We start from the raw sequence: 6,383 nt of genomic DNA on the forward strand, positions 1-6,383 counted from the left end.
GTTATAGTTTAAACTGAAAGCATCAACTTTTGGAATCTTAAATACAAAAGACACCCAAGGGCTCTTCTTGGTTTGGTAAAAGATAAACTTGATTGATGCATGGTGGTTTTGTTTGCTAGTCACGTGTGTTACTGTTGAGGATAGATAGATAACGTAAACATGTTCCGGACAATCATTCGTGTTTGGATTGGATCCCTTGGGAAACGGGTCGTTGGTTAAATGCTTTATCACCATTGGTCCATTGCAAAACTAATAGCATGCCCCGTCTCAAAAAAAACATTTTTAGAATAGCCTTTAGAAAAAATATAATAAATATATTTAATAACCGGTTAGTGATATACAACTACTAGCTTGATCTAATGATAAAAATAAAATATAGTAACTAGTCTCACTTGAAACATAAAAATAAAATATGATCGGAAAAAACTTACTTGTTTAAAACAAGCAAAAAAAATCAGTTGGTGTTACGTAATGACCCAATCATTTGAATTTAATAAGAATACAATATTTATGAGTTTTAATTATTTAACATAAATGTCAATGATTTCCGATACTAAATGGACAAGTAGTTTTGGTGAAGCATCTAAAAAGTTCAATTTAACAAATGATTGTCTTAGCCCAAAGTTTTACTAGTGACAAAAAAATAATAATACGAGATTTAAGGATGAAATTGGAGTTTTCTCACAATGGTGAATTTCTTCTTAGAAGGTTAAAAATAATACGAGATTCATTAATATAAAATTTCAACGATAGTTTAATGGTTCATCCATTGTATGATGGGTAGATTAAATATAAAAGGGGCCCATGATATTCAATTATTTATGCAATCATTCACGTATTTTTTTAATAGTTTTTTTCAGTTATTAGTTTTATTTTTCTTTTTTGTTTAAACTGTTATTAGTGTGTTTGCATAGTGGATTAACTGTAACACTCCAACCCGGAGCAGACTGACGTGTCACTATTACAGATATCATAGACCAAACAAAAACCATTTAAATGAAATGAAAAGAATCCCATGGCAACCAAAAGAGTTAAAAACACTGAAAGAAATTCTAAGTCAAATTTATTAAATGCTTAAATAAAAGAAAATTAAATCAAGTCCTTATTCTTGAGCTTCATTTTACTCTCATCACTGATCTCCCCGATTTCCCGAATTATCTGTTAGCAAATAAGACAGACACAAACAAGAAAATACGGCTGAGCCAAAAATTGCCCAGTAACGGAGAGAACAATAGTACAGGTAAAGGCATACATAAGACAAAACACATACTGAAATAAAACTGAAACTATTGCGGATATAAAACCACGTTTTAGACCGAACTATAATTAAATGCGAAACATAATCCGATACACGATCGGGACGTAATCTGAATATACTCAAATTTAACCAAATGCATATACACATATCAAAACGGACCAGAAATATAGCTAAACAAAATATAATTACTAAAATATACGACGATGATGTTAAAATAAATAGGTCGTGTAATACGGAAGCACCCAGAGCCTAAACAGAGGGGTACACAGCTAGCTAGTCCGTGCACCAAGGAGACGGTGTGGGTGGCGTGCACACATTGTTCCATCTCAAACAGAAGTCAGGAGTCAGGAGTCAGGAGTCAGGAGTCGGAGCTAAGATCGATCTATACGCCTCTAAGTGGCCAAGGTACTATATGAGTACTTTCAGAGACGCCGTGAACTTTGATTTCGCACTGTCACGATAAGTGCCATGTCGTTGACGCCCCAACGACAAGTCAGAAATGCTCGGGTAACAGAGTACTGAACTAAAGTCGTATAACTAAAAGATATTTAAACAGGAACATGCAATAATGAATTCAAAATATATATAACCTATTGCATGCTATAAAATTAATATAACCATATCATACGAATAAACCGAACTAGATAACAAAAATCCGCACTACGAAGTGACGGACATCGAATATAAAATGGACTAGAACCAATACTATGAGTGAAGAAAAACAGAATCCGTACCTTAAACAAAAGTGAAAACCAAAGTAAAGTCAATGTTGTCCGCCAATTGTATGAGAACCTATGGTTTAGTTTCTTGTAAGATTAATTTACATAACTTAATTTATCATGTTGGTGATTTGCTAACTTACGGATTTTTCCGACGACGGACGCTTTTAGAATTCACGATTTTTATCAAGTTGTTGAAATCTCATTATTGTAATTTATTGCACTGTTCGTTAACCGACACCAAGTTTTTCATGGGATCAATAGTTTTTACATAATACATTTATCCATGTTATATGGTGATCTCAACTTTACATATTTGGTTTGATTAATTATAAAATAGAAGGCTACCTGGTGGGTTTAGCCAATCAAGTATAATAATAATATTACTCTATATACATCTTCTTCATTTTAGTTTTGGAGGCAGCACCAAACGTAAAGCTTTAAAAGTTTTTTCAAGAAACTCAAACCCAATTTCAAGTGTTAACGAACAGAACAAAACGAACCGACGGGAGACTTCTTTTGTTTAAATATTATTCTTTGAAAACCTCATAAATTTCAAATGCATATTATAATTATAAAACTTCTCATCGCCGGAACAATCAATAAACCCGTACCATATTAGAATATGTTAAGAGCATATACAAATCAAAAGCGAATGATCAGAACTTTTACCTCACAAGCCGAACAAAACCGAACGTATAATCGGGCGAGAACGGTGAGAGAACACGGGTGTGTAACGGTGACTGAACAGGCGGAACAAGACGTCGGATAGTGGGAAACAGCGACGGTACGCGACGGCTATAGAGGTTGTGACCGGTGGTTGCGGCGATGGATGTGATTGGCGTTCGAAAGGCGACAGAAGGCGGCGGTAGCTCCAACTGAGGCAGAGGTGGCGGATTATGATGGTATCTCCTAAGTATAGAATTTTCGGTGGGTTCGTGGGTTGATATATATATATATATAAGCTGGATGCATATCTTTTTTATCCAGATTCTTTTGAATTTCGATGGTTAGTTGGTAGCGGATAAGGGTGGAAAATTTGAAACTTTGATCCAAATATATTATTGAACCAACAGATCAAGATCGGTTCTCATGAGATGATATTTTCATTTTAGTTTAAATATTTATTAACTTTGAAATATTAGATATTAATCTCACGAAACACAAACCCACTATAACAAGTTAGTAAAAGTGATATTTATATCTGAAATGTTTGATGATTATATATCCGCCATTTATGTTTTATCGATTTTACGGAACAACACTTCTTCTGATAAGTGACTCGATTATTCGACATTTACTATTTTATTATATCCAAATTTATTATTATTATTATTATTATTATTATTATCTTATATATTATACATATATATATTTATTCATTTGTTATCTAATACAAAAATTTGGGTTATTATATTAATCATGTAACACTCGAGATCGATCTATTAGAAAACTTGAGTTGAGCCAAGATTAAGGTTGAATCATACATGCTTCGAGTTGGATTAGACTCACAAGTCGATGGCTATTTCAGTGTCGACAAATTGTTTCAATTATTTGGTATTACTTAATACGAAAGGAAATCATAATAAACATCCATATGAATTAAGAGATGTGGAATGTATATTTGTTCGAGACTAATATGATTTTCGGCGAGGTCTGGGCAGTGCCCCTAACAAATTCTAAGAGCATCCACAACACCTTCCAAAAGATAGAAACCATCTCCCAAGAAGATGACCCCGATAACGGTTGAAATCACAATCCCCACTGGATGAAACATAGCAACGAAAAGCGGGCCCCTCCTTCGTACACACCAAGCTTGAACCGTGACTTGAAAAGCAGATCCGAAGATACACTACATGTAATATAAAGATTATAAATATGTATTGCACTCACTAATGCCATAAATTAAACAACACGTTAATACTAACAATAATCATAAATGAAGAATATAAATATGCAATGCACACTCATTAATGCCACTAAGAATATATGAGAGTGTCAGCCTGTAAACGAACTGAACGAAAGCGAACAGGAACAAACAATCGAACACGATTACACGAATAATTAAACGAACGACTTTTTTGTGTTCGTTCGTTTAGGAAATGAATGGGCCCATTCGGTAATACTATAAACGAAAGTCACAAACATAAACAAACGAACATAACTAACCATAGATGAGCGAACATAACTGCGCATACAGCCGTACATCAATTAAAAGTAAACACGAACATAAATATGTCAGACCTAAAAATTTAATTAAAACTAGATAAATTGTAACGGACATTAATTAAACTAGAATAAGTTGTAACGGGCCCAAAAATTTAGGTAAATATGTAAAATACAAACTTAAAAAGTGTAAACTAAGGAATATAAACGAATGAAGATAAACGGCATAAAAGAACGAAGTAGACATGTTCACGTTCGTTCATTTAACTAGATGGACAAAATAACTGCTAATGTTCGTTTGTTTATTAAATAAACGAAGGTCCCCGCCAAACAGTTCACTTACCGAGTAAAGGACGGAAAGCAGCCTCTTCTTAGACTGTAAACTATAACTACTACCCGGGTCATCTTAAACAATCAAAGATGTTAGACCAGATAAAATGGTGCAGACAAAGCAGTATGCAAAGATCACAATCATCTCTGCAGGGTATTTCTTAAGAACAAACGCCTGAAACATTAATGAAACAAGCTAATTAGAATATGGTAATAATGAAATGACAATTAGGTATGAATGTATGATATGACCTGTGCAATGATATACATAGAAGAAAAGACAGCATCAATTGCCAAAAAGATTCCTCCAAGCACCCATGTCGACGGCTGCGCAGTTAAGATTTGTGAGTTGAGAGGAGATGATATTATTGGTGGGCCTTTATAAAGAGTGACCATTATAGCTCCTGCAACAGAGACGATTGTGCCAACGAACTTTGCACTTGTGACGGAGCTTCCAAATTTGATTGTTTCCATCCTAAAAAGAGGAGGTGAGGTGAGGTGAGGTGAGATCAATTCAGAGTAGAAGGTGAGATGTGGTGCATATTATGGCATGGTATGAGGTTGAGTAATGTTGTAGCTAGAGAGAGTAGCAGATGAGTAATAGATACCAGTATAACCAAATATCTGTGCCATGAAACTATGTAGTAACTGAAAATTAGAAGAGTATAATAATAAGCAATGAATCAAGTATTATTCGTACCCTAGGAGGCCAATAAGGAAGAATCCAGAGACAACGTTGAGGCTAAGAGAGGAGGGAGGATTGCGGTGGAAGACGAAGGAGTAGTTGGACATGCCGTCGGCTATGGCGGATTTGCTCACTATCATCAGTATCACTTGTGCAGTCTGAGCTCCAACCATCCCCAACTACTCCTTCATTGAAGTTAACTTACGCTACACCAATTCCTTCCTTCCTTCACCTATAGCAGCAGCCAGCCAGTTTCATGCTTTTTATTGTTTATATTTATTTATCTACTTTTTCTAAACGAGTCGTCTCGACTTAGGTTGTTTAAAATTAAGTATCTTTTGCTAGTTTTATTTGAGCTTTTTGAACAGCTAGAGGTTTTTTTCCATATTTTTTTTTTTGGGTTTTTTGGGTCAAGTTTTAAGTAGAACAAATACATCGATTCACCTTATAGAACAATCCCTGATTTCTTGCAACTCATTACTTATGTCAAGACTGACCAGATTGTTTTTGAAAGACAATGGCTTTTTCGTTTGTAATACTCACAAGCCGATTATTAGGCCTAAATTTGATCTGCCCTAAATCGAGGTTTGATTTCCACGAAGTCTGGATGCCAGGATGTTCACAACAACATAATTATACATCTATTCAACATCTGCAAGTCAAGGTTTTATTAATGGTATTTATTCAATCTTTAATTTTAAACATTCGTTTTGTTCCAATCAAGATGAACATATCAATTAGGTTTAACTAGAACTATTTTAATATTATTCCCCCATAATTGGCTTCATATCATTATAACGCTATGATTTTTCCTTCATTTATCAACCTCACATCTTTGTTTTTCACTTTTTCTTTCACAACATAGGTATATATTATCATGCTATGAGTTTCTTTAATTAAAAGTTTGTATCATTTTCCAATTATTAGTTTTCAATTTGATTTTTTTACTTAATATTAGATGCAGAAGATGTGTATCGTAACTATTTCTACACATCATATGAGACAAAAAATTGGATTCTAAATGTTCCAGCTGATGAGAAACCTTATGCCGGGCTACATTTTAAAACCTGGGAATATGATGTTGACATGTGCAAGGCATACGCTGATAAAGTTGGTTTTGATGTAAGGAAGTTAACCACGACATTGTCAAAGGGTGTTATTTCTTTTAAGTATATTGTTTGTAGCAAAGCCAATAACCCATGCAACAAAAATGTGGATACCATGG

General features: G+C 34.2%; 1 pseudogene across 1 annotated transcript; it reads right to left on the minus strand.

The window, feature by feature from the left end:
* Positions 1-3,646: 3,646 nt before the first annotated feature.
* Positions 3,647-5,426, minus strand: LOC143587173 (WAT1-related protein At5g40230-like; annotated as a pseudogene). The gene is made up of 4 exons (XR_013144833.1): positions 5,174-5,426; positions 4,726-4,948; positions 4,487-4,648; positions 3,647-3,829 (listed from the first exon to the last, which is right to left on the minus strand). The product of XR_013144833.1 is annotated as a WAT1-related protein At5g40230-like (transcript).
* Positions 5,427-6,383: the final 957 nt, after the last annotated feature.

This window comes from Bidens hawaiensis, unplaced genomic scaffold (genome assembly GCF_021521415.1).
Source record: "Bidens hawaiensis isolate Kalapana, Puna unplaced genomic scaffold, B.hawaiensis_p1.1 tig00035166_1, whole genome shotgun sequence".
Lineage (NCBI taxonomy): Eukaryota > Viridiplantae > Streptophyta > Magnoliopsida > Asterales > Asteraceae > Bidens > Bidens hawaiensis.